Consider the following 19443-nt stretch of genomic DNA (forward strand, 5'->3'; position numbering starts at 1 on the left):
ATGAAAGTCTGAAAAAAGATGAAGACCCTTGATAATGGATATCTTTGGGGAATGTGTCAATATGTGTGCAGGATGTTGGTACCTACAAGAAGATGTCATGATGAAGAGCCATCTCGTAAGGTATGATTTAATTTAATATGATGTTTTGATTTCTGGAATAATATTTGGATAATGCAGGGCTACTCGAACAAGAGTTGTAAATACAAGTACAACTAGCATTCATGTGGTGGATGGAAGAAGCATGATGAGAAAGAAGTAGTCATATAATGAAAGAACCAGATATGAATAAGGCCACTTTCCATGAAGAAAAGAATGACGTGATGAACTAAGGAGGAAAGTGATCGATGGTTGTTTCCCTGCAAGGAAGAAGCTCAACTTATTTTCATGACATCAAGGAGAGAAGTTGATCAAACAGCTAAAGAACCCACGAAGAAAAGAGTGTTTTGATGTATAGAAGAGTCCCTATCTAAGAGGGAGATCTGACATGTCCCTGATCAAGAGGGAGCTTGGATTGGATCACCCCTGATTAAAAAGGAGTGACAGTTGTGTTTTTTTATTTCATGTGTCATGCACTAGACCAGGACTAACAACTGTAAGTCTAGGTGAAGGCCATGAATGGAAATGTAGACACATGATAGACACAACATTCTTGTCTTCACCTGGGAAGAAAGAATGGAGGATTGGGTAATCATCTGGCATCCGATGCTCTTTGAGGATGTGTAGGGCATCCAAGATAAGAGTAGGCAAGAGGACTAATATTCTTTGAGGGATGGGAACCCAAGATAAGAATAGTCCTAGAAGGTCATACTCAGTGAACACTCGAGTGGGTATGTACCTTGAGAGACAATGATAAAGGTATTTATAAATCATTGGTCTTGCAAACATTGTGCTCTGATCTTATGAGAGATAGAGTTGTTAGTCAAGGCGTTGCTATAAACAATGTTGGTTACTGTTAGTGTCAGTGTCTTCACACTGCCATCAATGATCAAAATCTTCTTTTTTGTATTTCATAGTAGGAGTCTCATTCTGATGAGGTTGCATTCCAATAGGTCATGGATCCACTGATGGTAGGGTTTATTTCAGTTTTTCCCTCATGATATGTACTTGCTGACCTCTTTTCATACCTTTCAATCAATGATTTATGCTCATTTTTAGTTCATTTCATCAATACATAGGGTTTCAATCTCATTAGGTCTTAGGGTTTCCACCATGGTCAAAATTCAATAATTATTGCTAATAATGGTCAACAAAGACATGAGGAGGTCAAAAATGATCTGAAAGTCATAATTTGTTAATTTGTAAGCTTAATGAAGTTCTCACCTCAAAACTAGTTTTGAGGTGAAAACAGAGCATTTGTATGTTATCTTTAAATTTGATGTAATTTTATTGTTCTCATATGTAATAATGGTCCCATGTTGCTCCTGGACATCTGGTGATGTTGCCAAAGTACTGCCACTGCAAAAAGTCAAATAATTTGAGCATCAGTCCACCTATCAAAGTAAAGAAACCAAGCATAAAAAAAATAGAGTATTAGAAAAAGCAGACAGACATTATAAAAGTGGGTTTTCACCAACAAAAATCAAAAAGTGAATGCTATAAAAAGCCATCCTTCTATTTATCATTTCATTGTGTTAATTTTGAAGTTAAAAGTGCCAAAGGGAGAGCTAAAGATCGATTTCAAGCATTATTGGGAAAATGCAAGTCAGTTGCTGCGTTTTTGGACAAAATTAACCGGTGCTGCGCTTTTGAGGGTGTTGCGTTTTTAAGTTGGTGCTACGCACCTGGAAGCATTTCCTTTTTTAATTTTACACGGGTGTTGTGATTTTAGAGTGGTGTTGCGCACCTGTGTGAGGCGCTGTGCTTCTACCCAGCCAAGCTCCAAATTGCCCAAAACATTCTACACCTGCCAAATTCACCTCAAAGTCATCAATTTCGCTCTCTTGCAAGTAAGTACAATCATCATATCTTATGATCTAGGGTTTGTTTGCCAAGTTTGGTGTTTAGCATACTTAAATCTAAAACCCTAGCTTCTAGGGTGAAACCCTAGTTTTCTTCATATCACTAGTATATGTATACCCTATCTACTTGCCATTATTCCCTAAACCTCATTCCCACATGTCATATTTCCTAAATCCCATTCCCCTCATACATTTTCCCTAAATTCCTACTTACACTCTCCATCAACCCTACAAACCCTACCCACTCTCCCTAAAACCCTACTCATCCCTAAAAACCTATCCACACATCATACTCTCACATATCCCTTCATCTTCACTCTATTCTTTTCATTCCTTCACCCTATCCCATCATCACCCATACAAAACCATAAGTGTTCACAGCCACAAAAAAACAATGGAAAGAGACAGTGAATATGACTATGAGGAAGAAACACTCAGTGATAGTTCCATGGAGAGACATAAGCAGCAGAGGAAGCCTCATAAAGGAGGAAGAATTATCAGAGAAGAGCCTACTAGTTTGAGGGAGTTACAAGCCTGTCCACTTGCCATTTCTTGCTTTAAACACCAAGCATGCTTTGATTTTTGTGAAATGATAGAAAGAGTCAGATTTCATCATGAGTTGGCTAGGCTATTTGTGACTCATTTGCATAGTAATGAAGTAACCCTTGCCGGAATAACCTTCACCATATCACCAGCTGTCATCTCAAAGGCTACAGGAATTCCAAATGTGGGTGAAAATTGGTACAAAGGTCAGGATATTGATGAGGAGTACTATGAGCCTTACATCAAGGCTAGATACAAAGACAAAATGAAGAGTATTCCCCTTCAAGTTTTTGGAAGACAGGTATGCCCCATTAATGAGAATCATTATCAAATATGTCACTTGTGAAGGTAGGTTCTCCCGGTTGTATGCCTACCACATTAGACTTCTCAGGCATTTCACTAGAGTAAAGATGATGAATCTCCCTTACTTCATGTTTAGAAACATTGAGAAGATGGCACATATTGTACAGAGGAAGCCATACCCCCAGCACTTGAATAGCATTTACCATTATTCTTCGATCAAAATCATTTTTCTTCACCACCTAAGCCTCCTTAATATGCCACGGGAGACTTTCATTTCTCATGAAATGTTCAAAGGCCCACAAATCTTTTCATCAGTACATCATGAAGGTGGACCTTCAAGCCATGAAAAATTCAAAGAGAATGAAACTGTTGGAGTGCCAGTGTTTGTGACATATAAGAGCGGTTCTAGGAAACTTTTTGCAGCTACTAGGCAAGTAGTATCTCCACAAGGTGTGGAAGGGGGTTTGCCTTCTTCTTCAACAAAACAGGCACAGGTTGAGCAGCAAAGCAAGGAAAAAATTAAGGGCAACAAAAAGGTGCAAGAAAAGGATCTTGGTGATGAGCAAGAAAGAGATTTCAATCTTGTTGAGCATGAGGAGTCACAACAACACTTTACTCATCATGGAGTTGACATTATTGACTTGGAAGCTTAGGATCTGAAGACTGTCAAAGACATGATCATAAAGGAACAAGAATCTAAATTACAAGCCTTTTCAGATAACTTAAAGAGAGCTAAGTGTTTAGTCAATTTAGTGTTGTCTAAATTGCTATCATAAATTGTCAACCCGGGGCTCGTAAGCTGATGAAGTGAAGGTGTACTATATGTACTTAAGCAACCTCTTATATCTTTTTGTCGTTTGGGGGTGTTGTTTGTGGTCAATTTATCTTCCTAAGATGGAATGGAGGTTTTATAAACAGATGAGTGATAGTGTGTGTAAAGTGATTTCTAAATGAGTGAGTGTGTGTTACTGGTGGTTTCTAACTACCTTCTAAACTTGCAAAGAAAGAGCTTGAAAGAAATAACTTGAAATGAAATAGAAAGCAAAGAACCACTTTCTAATGGCACTAGTCACTACTCATGCTGCTGCAATAAAAAATTAAGAAAAACCACTTTAAAGACCAATTATAATGTTCATCTCTTCCTAACACTCTGCTTCCAACATATAGTACTATGTGAAACACGATTAAGAAGTAGTTAGATATAAGTCTAAAAAGTAATCGAGCTCTAAGATGACAAATTATAACACCATTGTGCCTTTCTCCAACATTCTGCTTCCAACATACATTGTAATGTGTAACAAGTGAAGAAAGAGTTAGTGATATAAGTCAAAAACTACTCAAAACAAGCTGTACTTTATTAGTATTCTGATATCTTAAATATGAACAACTTATGATAAGGAGACCATCAATATGTTAGCATACAACTTGAGAAACTAAACTAGAAATCAAGCTAGAAAAACAGAGTAAAGGCAGCAACTATGAATATGACAACTGAAAATACCATTAGAGATAAAGCAAATACAAACAAAGACACACAATCCCAGGCTAACACCTGCAGAAAACAATCCTGATCAGTTAAAGTAAATGCTGGAAATGAAATGACAGTGAAAGTAAATCAAAACTATACATGTTTTAAAGAAAAGGAAAATTGATGAATTCGAAAGAAGGAAATGGCAAGAACATAAAGGTAAATTTACTGTACAAAGGTTGTTATGAATGGGGGCCCTCCATCCACAAAACCCAAGGAAAGATCAGCTACTTGAAGTCAAAACAGCACAGTCTTCTATTAACTCATATGCAGAAATTACAGTAAAAAGTGATGAAACAGCAGCTTTAAAACAGAGTTTCTGTTTACACTAAAATTGCAGCAATTACATAAACACAGCAACTAAAAGCTAACTCTTAAGCGTACGCAGACGCTGGATTTATAGGCGTATGAACAACTGCCTACTGCGTAAAACATGAAACGAGAAATTAACTAACAGTCATGCTAATTAAAGGTACAACAACACGTAAACAGGTCCGTGTTTTATCTGGAGGGTACGGTCGTCATGGAGGTTGAATCCAAGGTTGGATCCTGTCTCCCATAACCTGCGTAGCGTGGAGGAATCGCCATCTGGAGTGACGTGACCTTTCAGCTCACGCAGCACCGTTTGAGCTGGCTTTGTTGACCGAAGTTTGATCCACGTTGACCGGAGGTGTGCGTGGCATTGCTGACCGAACCAATAGCATAGGAACCTTTAACACCTTCATTCCCACGTGCCCATGTGATTCGTTTTTCAAAATGACACGTGGAACATAGATATCAATGAAAAGGCTGCGGAATGACTAGATAGTTGCGGAATTGCTGAATGGCTGCGGAATTGCCAAACAGCTGCGGAATCTCTGTGCATATGTCAAAAATCTAGACAAACAGTCAAACATTAGCAAAGTTAACCAATCATGCTTAAAGACATCAAATGTAATGATCTGGGTAGGTTTATGAGGAAAATAGGGCAAAAGAGAGGGATAAGTGAGGAAAAGCTGTAGGTAATGATAGGTAATTAGGTGCAAGTTAGAGGTTCTACATACCCCCACTACGAGGGTGTTGCATGTCCTCATGCAATGAAAACATTGTTTAATCCACCTGCTGAGATGCCTCTGCTAAGACATCTGGTCTTCTCCTCTTCCTCTGTGTAGCCACATTGACTCTTGGTTTCCTCACCAAGCATCTGAATTTTATATTGACCAAAGCTCTGCTTAGCTTCCTGCATTTCTTCGTTAGCTTCTTGTTTTTCCTTTGCCAAAGGGCCAGATGAAGCATGGTATTATCATGGATCATCTTGTCCACTTTAGCTTGCTCCTTCAATTTTTCATTCTCTTGTATGATATGGCGATTTAAAACTTCAAGCTCAAAAAAAATTTTTTTGAGTGAGTGAACTTGCTGCTCAAGAGGTAAAACAGTGCTTGGACCAGCAGCAGCTTGTTCTAACGTCTCCAGGTAGTTATAAACTTTTTGCTGATCTGGGTCAATCTCTGGTGACCTCTTTGGACTAGGCTCATGCTCAAATTCAGGTTCATGCTCAAACGGACTTTCCTCACGTGGAGGACTAGTCTCAACATGCTCAACATGTGGAGGGCTTTTCTCAAAGTCAAGTCTTGTAGCAACCTTTTCAGGTGTGCTCAAGTCAATAATGAGTGACTCTTTATCCTTTGTGGCCCCCACTTTGTTTTGTATCCTGCTCCTCCTCCTCACGGTGGTGATGCTCTATTTTTCCTTTTGTTGCTTTTGCTTTTGTTTTTGCATCTTCTTGTAAAGGGCAGCCTCATGAAGTTGGGCCAATCTATGTGCCAATGGTTGAGTGTCCTCTTCACTGGAATTTTCAAGAGTAAGGTAGGTTTCTTGGGCTATAGCTTTTCCTTTATCTTTCTTTTGTCTCTTCCTACTCTCCTTTTTCTTTTGAGCAGCTTCTTGGACAATTTCTTGCAGGGTTTCTGTAATGATTTCTTGGGCTGTTTGGTCAATATCTACAGCAGGCTCAGGGTCATTTTCTTCTTCAGAATGATGTGCAGCAATTTCTTCTTGGACAACAATTTCAGGGACAGTAGTTTCTAATTGGACAACAATTTCTGGGGTAATTTCCTCTCTTCTTTTCCTTCTACTCTTTTTAGGCACTTGAGGTGAACCACCAGAGACTTCCCCTATCTCTTGGAAATGATTCCTTATAAGAAATCTTTCCCATGTATCTCTTTTTGCTTTCAACTGTTCTTCAACTAGTATTTTGACAAGCCCATGATGATACAAATGTGGCTCAATGTTTCTTGGGTTTCTTTGAACTATTGAGCACATTTTTCTAAGGCTTGAGAGTAAAAAGTATGGAATGTTAATGTCATGCTCTCCTAAGAAATGCATCATAATTTTGGCATGGTAAACATACAAAACTCCGAATCTTCCTTCACATGTAAAGAATTTCTGTACTAACAGAAGCAAATTTGTCCATTCTTCTTTGACAAGACTAACAGGGATTCCCTTTGTAAAAATGCTAGTGTCCATACCTGGATTCTTCAGAATTTGCTTCCATTGCTGGTCTTGTACTGATCGGTTTTTAAACCATCTCTCCCCATTTTGTGGTAGTGAAGTGGCCTGTGCTAAACTACTTTCGGTGACTGTAAATTTCAGATCTCCTATCTCATTTTGGTTGTCTTTGTCTTGGAAAGAACGTGCAAAAGCCTTTGTGACCTCTCTATGGTAACCCTTGAATTTTTGGATTCACTGGAGCCAATTTTCCTTCTGCAACGCGTCTTTGACTTGGGGATATCCTTCCAGAAATTTGGAGCCCTCTGGCTCTGCCCTCAAAAGTTTACCCATCAGCTCTCTGGCTTGTCTTACAGCTCTGTTTTAATACTTTGGAGAAAGGGTTATACGGCTTCAACAGTGGCTTCAACACAACATAACAGCCGTAATACACTCACAGCAGTGGTCAAAGTTTAGCAAAGGAGAAAAAATGAAACAGAGTATGGTTACGGTGGCAGAGTAGTGAATAAGGCAGAGCAGTGGAAAACAAGGGAAATGCGGAAGTGAATCAACAGCGTGAATGAGATTATACATGCGTAGGAGGGTTATGAATAATGGGAAGAAACGGTTAAGTCCCTTAGACATCGGTCATGAGTGTACATTTGGCTGCGGAATCATAACGCAGAGAGCCGTAGTACAATTGTCTACGTCACTCAGGTACAAGAGTTTAAATGGAAGAGCAGCCGTGTTTGAGTTTTAAAAATCGTGATGAATAGGGACTGTTAAGGCTGAGAGATACGCGGATTTACGGTCGAGTAATGGAAAGGATTGGCAATCATTACATTAAATGGCTGAAAACACAATCCGGAAACCATGCAAAATGTTATAATCGTAGGTTTAGAAATTAGATCATACCTTATGTATCCGCGCTTTGATTCCTTTTGCTCATCTGACACCAACCTTTCATTGTTTATTGCTGCTATTTGACCTTTTTCAATTATTGCTGATGACTTTTGGACTGCAGATTCCTTCTTAAAACAGACTGTGTTTTTTTATGCAGGTGCAGAAAGTGTATCGGCTACGGAATTGGGATGTTGGCTGCGGAATTGCTCCTCAGCTGCGGAAACTGCAGTGATACCCTCTGTCTACACAAAACAACTTTAGCTGTGTGAAATAAATCTGACAATGACTTTATTGGTGAGATGGAATGTAATGGATGGATGAATGGAAAGAAATGAGGTGGAGTGAGAGTGATTGGATGAATGAGATGGTGAATGAAGTAGATGAAATGGCGAAATGAGATGGAATAAGGAGGAGAGAGAGATTTTTTTTTTTGGAAAATGTGAGGTGTCAGGTGACCCTGATTTTCACCTCAGATTTTCTGCATAGGACTGCCAATCAGAGACTGGTTTTCAGGCCTATACTTTTATTCTTTTTTTTTTTCTTTTTCTTTTTTTTTTCTTTTTTTTTTTTTCAAAAACCAAAGATTAGGCTGATGGAGGAGAAGAATCCTTCTCCACCAACTTGATTGTAGAATCTTCTTTAAACAACTTGACAAATTCCTCTTTTGAGAGTGGCTTCTGGTAGATCTTCAAGCGATGGCCATTCACAATAAGAGGAGTATGAAATTCATCAATAGTTTTCACTCGAACTGCTCCATTGCTAAAGACTTCATCAATCTCATATGGCCCAAGCCAATGAGTTTGAAATTTTCCTTTGAAGTCTTTAAACTTTGAATCAAACAATAGAGCCCAATCTCCTTTCTGAAACTTTCTTTCTTTGATGTGTCGATCATGCCATTTAGTTCTTTGGTGCTGAACTAGATCGGTCCTTAGAATTGCATCCTGTCTTATTTCATCTAGCTCATTTAGCTGGTGTATTCTATGTTTTTGGGCTTCCGAGAGGCTCATCCCCAATTGGACTGCCATCTTGAAGGTCTTGATTTGGAACTCAATGGGGAGCAGGACTTCCTTCCCATAAACAGGTTCATAGGGAGAATGTCCTGTTGTGTTCCTCCATGTAGTTCTATAGGCCCATAAGGCTTCCGGAAGCCTTTCCGCCCAATCTCTTCTATGAAGATGAACAGTCTTGGTGATAATGCCTTCAAGAACTTTATTGGTAGATTCCACTTGGCCATTTGATTGCGGATGGTATGGAGTAGATTTTCTGTGCTTGATCTTATATTCCTCCATCAGCTTCTCCATCACTTTAGATGTAAATTGGCTTCCTTGATCTGTTACAATTTCTCTTGGGACACCAAAACAAGTGAAAATATCCTCAAAAAGAAATTGAACAACTGAATTTTCAGTGGCAGAAGGCAAATCTTTTGCTTCTACCCACTTAGTAACATAGTCAGTACAAACCAATATATACTTCTTTTGCTTTGATGGTGGATTAATAGGTCCAATGAAATCTAGAGCCCATTTCTCAAAGGGTTCGATGCATACCTGTGGCTGTAGTGGAATTTCATTTGAAGGAGTTGGTCTCCCAACTCTTTGGCAGCTGTCGCACCTTCTAACATACTGCTTTGCATCTTTAAAGAGAGAAAGCCAATAATATCCTAGAGAAAGGATTTTATAGGCTGTCCTCTTGTCAGCAAAGTGTCTGCCGCATCGTTCATCATGACATGCCTTAAGGATGTCAGGCATTTCATCTTCCCGAACACATCTTCTGATTATACAATCTGGCCCTGTTTTGAACAATTCATTAGAAATCCAAGAATAATGTGAACTCTCCTGAATGATTTTCCTTTTCTCATTAGGAAATAAGTGTAGAGGTAGCTTCCATGTAACTAGATAATTAGCAATATCTGCATACCAAGGAGTCTTGGTAGTTACTACAAACAAGTTTCATAGCCGGTTATGTAGTGTCTAAACTTATTGATCGCATGTACCACAGCTAAGAACTCTTTTTCTGTAACAGTATAATTTAACTCAGTGGGAGTCAAATTTTTACTGGTGTAATAAATGGCATAAGGGATCAAATCCTTTTGTCCCAAAACAGCTCCTAGAGTTGTATTTGAAGCATCAGTAGAAATGTGGAAAGGGAGTTTCCAATTTGGCCCCCTTAAGATGGGTGCTTCAGATATTCTAGTCTTTAAAGTTTCAAAGGCAGACTGACACTCAGGATCCCATTTGAACTCACAGTCTTTGGTAAGCAATTTGAAAAGAGGAGATGCTATCTTAGTGAAGTTTTCAATAAATCTTCTGTAATATCCAGTAAACCCAAGAAAACTTCTAACATCTTTCTGGCAATTTGGAACAGGTAACTTAGAGATGACTTCAACTTTGGATCTATCAACCTTAATCCCATCTCCTGAAATATGATGTCCTAAAACAATCCCTTCAGTAAACATCATAAAACACTTTTCATGACTTAAAGAAAGATTTGTTTCCTTACATCTTATCAGTACTTTTTCCAAATTTTCCAAAGCTTCTTCAAATGTATTACCGTAAACTGTAAAATCATCCATATAGACCTCTACACAATCATGGATTAGATCTGAAAAGATACCTAATACAGCCCTTTGAAAAGTAGCAGGTGCATTGCATAATCCAAAAGGGAGTACTCGGTAGGCAAAAGTTCCCCATGGACAGATGAATGTGGTCTTATCTTGATCTTCAGGTGCTACCTGAATTTGATTATACCCACTAAAACCATCCAAGAATGAGAAATACTTTTTACCTGCTAAAGTGTCTAGTACCTGATCAATAAAAGGTAGAGGGAAATGATCCTTTAAGGTTGCCTTGTTCAATTCTCGATAATCAATGAAAACTCTCCATTTACCATTCTTTTTGGGTACTATAACCAAGGGAGAAACCCATTGGCTATCTGAAATGGGGTAAATGAAGTTTACCTTGAGTAATTTCTGGAGTTCTTCTTTCACGATTTCCCTAAGCTTTGCATTCATCCTTCTCTGTGGTTGCCTAATAGGTCTGTTGTTTTCTTCAATATAGATGTGATGAATACAAGTCTTAGGATCGATTCCTTTCATGTCAGTGTATTCCCATGCAAATGCAGTGGAATGTTTTTGCAAAAGTTTGGTTAATTCTTCTTGTTGTGGTCTTTCCAAGTTTCTGTTAATGTTCAGTGTTTTTCCTGGAAGGATTTCAACTGTAGAACTACCAAACTCTTCCATTGAGAAGAGAGACATCTGTCTAGAGGAGAGATATTCAATGTCTGCATCTAACTGAAACTGTGTAGAGTCATATTCTAAAGGTATTTCAAAATTTTCTAATGTATTTAGGATTTGACTGTCTTCACTGATCTCAGAGATGGTTAGAACAGGTTGTATAGTATCCTCATCATCGACCCACTCATCTTCTCCTATTTCTGTTATTGCCTTTGCTGGAGGATACAAGTTGAATTTCTTGGTGGAATTACCATCTGATATATACATGTCTCCAGACCTACAACTGATAAAAGCATCAGCTGTTGCTAGCCAAGGTCTTCCTAAGATAAGAGGATGTCCTCCTAGATTGTTCTTGGGAGTTAAAATCATAAAATCAACTGGATATTCCCAAGAGTCTAGGGAGACTGGAATGTCTTCCAATACACCATCAGGTTTAATGATTGATCGATCTGCAAGTTGCAGTAGAGTAGGTGTAAAGAGAAGGTTAGAAAGCTTTAACTGATCCATGGTATGTCTACTCATGATGTTGATAGCGGCTCCTAAGTCAATCAAAGTATTTGGGATTTCAACCCCATTAATATGCGTTTTGACAATAGGGCTACCGAGATCCACATACTTTTGCATGGTAATCTTACCCATCATAATGTCTGCAATTTTTCCAACCAGATGTATCCTTTTGGTATCTCTGGTTCTCTTTCCTGTTTTCTTCAAACTCAACTCCTTTATTGTCTTTGCTAGAATGGGAATTTCCTTAATGGCTTGTAACAAGGGAATCTTGATACAGACATTCTTCAATTCATCTAGAAAACTATAGTCAGGCAACCAAATTTGCTTTTCCACTCCTTTGTCAATTTGTAATCTTTCAGGAAAAGGAGGTGTAGCTAAAGATGTAGGTTGCTCAACTATGGGAGTTGTGGAGGTTGATTCTTTTTCTTTTTCTTTTTGGATATTTTGGTTTTGAAGTGATACTTCGGAATCCTTATTGACCTTAAGAGATTCTTCCTCAGAAATGCTTGGCTGTTGAACATTTGTAGAAGGTTGTTCTAGGATTCTACCTGATCTGAGTTGTACTTCAATGAGAGGAGCAACCATATAGGTAGGGAATGGTTGACCTTCCATCATGTAAGCATTTTGAGGGTTTCTATTATTGGGATTTGGTAATGGCTGAGAGGGAAGTTGATTTGACTTCTGTTGGGATTGAAGCAAGAGTTGAGAATTTTGATTTTGTGGAGGAGGTTGTTGTTGTTGAGGGTATGGCAATGATAGTTGTTGACCTTGATTTGGAAGTTGTGGAGCTTGCTGGTTCTGAAAAGATGGAGGATATTGATAGAATTGAGCAAATCTCCCATAAGGATTTTGCATGCTTTGCATCCATGCTTGAAAAGGATTTTGAGGTTGAGGCCAGGGTTGTTGCCAAGGATTCCAATTTGGTTGGGTTTGAAAATTCATAGAGTTGTTAAACCCTTGATTCTGTTGCCCTTGCCAAGGTCTCCTTGCAACAAAACAGAGAGATTCAAGTGTATTTGGATCTTCTTGAAAGACTGCTTTGAGGCCAGGAATTGAGGGACAATCCTTGGTCTCATGAGTTTCTGAGAAAATTACGCATGTTTCTACAACGTGTGCATCCAAGGGACATTCCCTTAAAGCATGTTTCTTTCTACATTTCGGGAAAAAGATGGCTAAAGCCTCAGCTTCTACTTTTTGTTTATTGTGAATCTTAAGGGTATCTAATTGTTCACTAAGACTCCCTAAGATGTCAGTTTTGAATTCATCAAGCATATTGCCGATTTCAGCCCTACTTACTGATCCCGTTGCAGATTTATTTGCTCTAAGGAGAGAAGGATCTCTAGGCCCTTTTTGAGTTTTTGATTTGCCCCTTGAGAGATGGATACATAGTTCTGCTATATCATTGAGTGAAAGTTGAGATATATCCCCTTTCCCCATCATGTTCAAGATATCTATCCATTCATACCTAATGGCTTTTAATAGGAGGGCTTTTAAGGTCTCTTCATCCAAGTTACTCATTTTTGCTCTTTTCAAGTTATATTGAAATCTTTCAAGTAAATCTTCTAAGCTCTCATCTTCTCTTTGTATCATTTTAAATACCTCGTCCTTGTGATTAGTAGGCATACAATAATCCAGATACCTATCCAAAAATGTTTGTTTCATCTCATCCCAGGACCTAATGGATTGAGTGAGTAACCCCATGAACCATTTCAAAGCTTGATCTTTCAGTGTTGAAGGGAACAATTTGAGTTTCTGAGAGTCATCCAGATAGTCATAAGTTCGACACACAACTTCAAACTCAAATAAAAATGTTTCAGGGTCCTCAGTCCTTAACCCATGGAAATTTGGGAGGACAGATGGCGATATGTTTTTCATAGTAGCTTGGGAATCCTCATTAACAATGGGAAACCCAAATGAGTTATCCCCATCTCTATTTCCTCCTCCAAGGGGGCCTCTACCTCCTCCATTGTTGTTGTTATTTCCTCCTCCTCCTCTACCTCTACCTCTACCACCTCCTTCTTCCTCTGCCATGATGGTTCCCCTAGGGATTTCAAAATCTTCTGGTTCCTCTACAAAGGGTGAATGAGAAGAGATTTCTCCTTCTTCTTCAGATGATTCTACTTCCTCAATTACAATTGGCCTTTCTGTAGGAGAAAGAGAAGGGTCTCTTCCTGGCTCAAATTCAATAGAAGGTGTGGGAGAGTCAATTCTTGGCTCTTGAATTCTAGGAATTCTAGGGCTAGGAGTGTTGGTTGGAGATGAGGGAGGTGTCTCTTGTCTATCCCTTGAAGCAGATGGACTTGTAAAAATTGAACTTCGAGCTCTAGCTAAAAACCTTCCCCTAGAATCTCTAGCTCTATGCATGTCATTTTTTTTTTTATTATTTTTCTTCAAGTCAAGTTAATAGTCCTTTTTATGATCTTCCAGGTCACTCTAGGTGCAAGAAGAGAGCATACTCAAGAAACTACTAAATCAATAACTTTCTCTTTTCTGATCCTCCAGATCACTTTGAAGTGCAAGAGGAGAGCATACTTTGATAGGTTATCAACTTCTTTCCTTGAAATTTTATGTTTTTTTTTTCTAAGAATATGGCTACTTAATTTCACTTCCCCAGCAACGGCGCCAAAATATTTAGTCAATTTAGTGTTGTCTAAATTGCTATCATAAATTGTCAACCCGGGGCTCGTAAGCTGAAGAAGTGAAGGTGTACTATATGTACTTAAGCAACCTCTTAGATCTTTTTGTCGTTTGGGGGTGTTGTTTGTGGTCAATTTATCTTCCTAAGATGGAATGGAGGTTTTATAAACAGATGAGTGATAGTGTGTGTAAAGTGATTTCTAAATGAGTGAGTGTGTGTTACTGGTGGTTTCTAACTACCTTCTAAACTTGCAAAGAAAGAGCTTGAAAGAAATAACTTGAAATGAAACAGAAAGCAAAGAACCACTTTCTAATGGCACTAGTCACTACTCATGCTGCTGCAATAAAAAGTTAAGAAAAACCACTTTAAAGACCAATTATAATGTTCATCTCTTCCTAACACTCTGCTTCCAACATATAGTACTATGTGAAACGCGATTAAGAAGTAGTTAGATATAAGTCTAAAAAGTAATCGAGCTCTAAGATGAAAAATTATAACACCACTGTGCCTTTCTCCAAGATTCTGCTTCCAACATACATTGTAATGTGTAACAAGTGAAGAAAGAGTTAGTGATATAAGTCAAAAACTACTCAAAACAAGTTGTACTTTATTAGTATTCTGATCTCTTAAAGATGAACAACTTATGATAAGGAGACCATCAATATGTTAGCATACAACTTGAGAAACTAAACTAGAAATCAAGCTAGAAAAACAGAGTAAAGGCACCAACTATGAATATGACAACTGAAAATACCATTAGAGATTAAGCAAATACAACAAAGACACACAATCCCGGGCTAACACCTGTAGAAAACAATCTTGATCAGTTAAAGTAAATGCTGGAAATGAAATGACAGTGAAAGTAAATCAAAACTGTACATGTTTTAAAGAAAAGGAAAATTGTTGAATTCGAAAGAAGGAAATGGCAAGAACATAAAGGTAAATTTACTGTACAAAGGTTGTTATGAATGGGGGCCCTCCATCCACAAAACCCAAGGAAATATCAGCTACTTGAAGTCAAAATAGCACAGTCTTCTATTAACTCATATGCAGAAATTACAGTAAAAAGTGCTGAAACAGCAGCTTTAAAACAGAGTTTATGTTTACACTAAAATTGCAGCAATTACATAAACACAGCAACTAAAAACTAACTCTTAAGCGTACGCAGACGCTGGATTTATAGGCATATGAACAACTTCCTACTGCGTAAAACATGAAACGAGAAATTAACTAACAGTCATGCTAATTAAAGGTACAACAACACGTAAACAGGTCCGTGTTTTATCTGGAGGGTACGGTCGTCATGGAGGTTGAATCCAAGGTTGGATCCTGTCTCCCATAACCTGCGTAGCGTGGAGGAATCACCATCTGGAGTGACGTGACCTTTCGGCTCACGCAGCACCGTTTGAGCTGGCTTTGTTGACCGAAGTTTGATCCACGTTGACCGGAGGTGTGCGTGGCATTGCTGACCGAACCAATAGCATAGGAACCTTTAACACCTTCATTCCCACGTGCCCATGTGATTTGTTTTTCAAAATGACACGTGGAACATAGAGATCAATGAAAAGGCTGTGGAATGACTAGATAGCTGCGGAATTGCTGAATGGCTGCGGAATTGCCAGACAGCTGCGGAATCTCTGTGCATATGTCAAAAATCTAGACAAACAGTCAAACATTAGCAAAGTTAACCAATCATGCTTAAAGACATCAAATGTAATGATCTGGGTAGGTTTATGAGGAAAATAGGGCAAAAGAGAGGGATAAGTGAGGAAAAGCTGTAGGTAATGATAGGTAATTAGGTGCAAGTTAGAGGCTCTACACTAAGTTCATTATCAAATATTTAGAGCAGGAAAACAAACAATTCAGCGACAAGCAAATCCTCATGGAGCTGCAAATGATCAAAGAAAACAGGAAAAAGCCCAAGGAGGCTAATGTCAAGTTGACTTCGAATGAACAAGAGATTGAGAATGATAGGGAAACTTGGCTTGATAGGGTCAACATACACCTTGAGGAGCTCATTGACAAGGCCAATAGAGATAAGAATATGCTTCACTACATGGCCTACCACTACTTGACCGGCAACAAAATTTGTAACATAAGGATAAGGAAACTTAAAGCTAGGTTGAGGAAGGCTTTAAAGAGAAAAAAGGAGCAAGATAAGTTGAAAATATTAGCTGAAGCCTCACTAGCTCATCAAAGCAGCTGATGGTGGTGTCCCATGCCAAAATTGGGCAAGTTTTGATGATTTTTTGCATTTTTCAAATTGTGCAATTTTTAAAACAGAAAACCGGCCCATAAGTGCAGCACCACCAGCATTGCGCTTTTCCCTGGAGCACCTGTTGCAGGAAAATATTATATATTTGGATTCAGCATGATAAGAGCATCCATCCCAGAAAATTTCAGAAGTTTTGGAGCAAAATTGGCCCACCAAAAGGTCCAAAAACTACCAAAAAATGACCTTTCTGCCTCTTTTGGGACACACAGAAACAGTCTTGGGAGATTCAGGTTTTGATGGGGAAAATGACCACAAAATATAAAAATTCAATTTGTTCCAGAAACTAGACTGGAATACCTTTCCAATTAGCCATCTTGGGCTAAACTTGGCTAAGGGGAAGATCTCCAAAAGTGGCTGGAAAGTGGTGTTATGCTTTTGGCTCATGGCGCTGTGCTTTTGACCAGTTTGCCAGAAAATCCAATTTTCGCCTATCCTCACTACAAGTTGACTTTTTCTCTCTTCATGGATGATTTTATGATTGTAATTAATGACTTGGCATGTAAATGTAGTAGTGAAATGATCTTAGAGGGTAGATTCATCAGTTTGAGGTGGTTTTGGGGTCAATGAATCAGTTTCCATGCTTATAGAGGCAAGTTGTTCCACTGCCTATATTCTTGTTCCCTATTTGGAAATGGTTGTAACAACTCATTTTCTCTTGGTTTCGACCCCTGATGGCTAGCATAGGTGGTTTTATGTCTATATTATGTATTTTTTCTGTCATTAGCAAGGGTTGGACTCTCTTGGATGCTCTAAGCTACATTGTACACCTTTATCAATAGTTTGGCAAGGAAATAAACCAGGATTTGCAGCTATTTTTATGGGATACTTGTGGTATGGTGTTTTTGCATAGTTTCTTCTTATGTTATTAGTTTTTCACATGTTTTATGTATGCCACAATCTAATTCATTTCTTCTAGCTGAATGATATCAAGATAGATAGGTAGAATTCATTGTTTATAGTGCTCTGCCTTGGGAAGCCATTCAGTTTTCTATGTTTTCTATTGTTTGAGAAGGATACATGATCTTTGCATGCCCTCCTCAGCTCCTCACCAATCTTAGACCTATCATCTCACTCAATTTCAAGTGCCAAAGCACCTACCTACCTCGCCCCATAGAACACCCTGCATCCTGACTTAATTTCCCGGACCCAAAACTGCCTAGCTCCATTTGATCCAGCAAAAAACCCAACAAAATCAATCAAAAACCCTAGAGATACTACACCTAGCCTAAAATCCATATTCTTGACTAAGATTCACAAGGAGAGAGCCCTCTCCCGACTTGGTAGGGCTAGCTACCAAGTTAAGCTTGGTTTGTGGTTATCCTAAGATTGCCTTTTTTCAGCCTGAGGTTAATCTAGGCTCTAACAGTTACTATGATGCTATAACAGGTGGGTTACCAATCTGATTCTTCTTATGAGAAATTATTCAGATTGAGAATGACCAATTAAAATTACAAATACCTCCCTAGTTAAGAGTGAGTGTTGAAGAAAGTGTAACTAGGTTCGGTATTTACAAAATGTAATTTTGATATTTGTACTTGTCAAGAAAAAGAAATATTATTTTTGTAAATTATAAGAATGAGTTTCTTGCTCATTCCATAGGTCTAGGAAAGTCAAAGAGTCAAAGACATGTAAGGATATCTTCACGAGCCTATGTAAAATGTATACAAGTCTAGAACAACCCTCCAAGACAAGCACAATCCTCCAAAGACAAGCACGAAGAAGACTGCCTGCAAAACGATGAAGAGATCAATTAAGTCGGCTTCAAAGAATATACAAATGACATGTCAGCTCAATAAAAGAGACACATCAGTTCACATTGACATGTTGGCTTATTATGGAGGCATAACAACTATAAATAGGCGGCTAGAGTTACCATAGAAAATCAGAACTTCATATAAGTATCTCTGTAACTTGGGTGGTACGGGAACTCAGATTTTGGATCGGTACAGGATGGTCTATCTTTGCATAAGGCTCAGACTTTGGATGTCATTACTGTAGCTTCCGTGCAAGAGGGGAACACTCTGTCTCATCATTATAGATAGTATCATCTTGGTATAGCAGTGATTACAAGAATCTCATGGATCCACATCAATCTACACAATCTCGCCATAATTCAGATGAAGAAGGTCCTATAGTAACACTCTTTACAGTCATGATCTTAAGCTTAGATATGATCTCAATGGAGACTCTGTCACAAGGTTATGATCACAACGAAGGAGCAGCTATGGTGAAACAGTCATGACCTCGGTGGGCCTAGGTGCAGACCTTAAGAAGATCTCAGTGGTACAATTAAGACTTCGATGAAAGTGCAAAGATGTTGCAGCAACAGTGAAGATCTTGATGATGACCTCAGAGGTGCAATAATGATGATGATCTCAGTAGTGACAAAGAAGAGGATTGGTGTCTTGGTCTTGGAGTGGCTCATAAGTCTAGGGTCATGGTCTTGGTGTTCGTCAATTGGAATCTCTATAAGAAGAATTATGTGCGGGTTTTCCTCTCCAAGGGGGAGAGGTTTTGGCCCTGGTAGAATGCCAACATCTTGTGTTCTTGTCTCTTTGTTTTTGGTAGCTATTTGAAGAAATTTCAACCCCCGATCCGGCCATCAGTTTTCCTTATCACTCCATGCATTTAGTTTTAAATCCAAGCATGATAAAAATTCTAAAATCTGGAAATGATAATATTTTTCTGAAAACACAAATTTAGAGATTTCACAACTGCTGAAATTGCAGAAATAAAACACAGCAAAATTATGATAGCCACACACAAAAAACAACACAGTGATTTTTGGTCAATGTGACCCTGGAAAAACCCCTTACAACTCTTAGGGAAAACCAGTTTGAAAGCTCTTCTTTATTTCTGAAAATGCTTTTACAGAGAAACTGAAATACACAGTAAAAATTCCAGCAACCACAAATTACAACTTATCTTGATTTCCGTGCTTGAACCCCACCTCGAAAATCATGCCAATCAACAAACAATCAAAACAGAAATTTTTACAACAATAAAACAACATCAAATGTTGTACGGCAAGCCTCGAAAAATGTGCCAAAAACTTGATGTCCCTCTTCCTCGATTTCTGTGTCTTTCTCTTGC

The sequence above is a fragment of the Pinus tabuliformis genome, chromosome 1_2, assembly GCF_031772625.1.
Source record: "Pinus tabuliformis cultivar Carrire ecotype Pingquan chromosome 1_2, CPIR1, whole genome shotgun sequence".
Taxonomy (NCBI): domain Eukaryota; kingdom Viridiplantae; phylum Streptophyta; class Pinopsida; order Pinales; family Pinaceae; genus Pinus; species Pinus tabuliformis.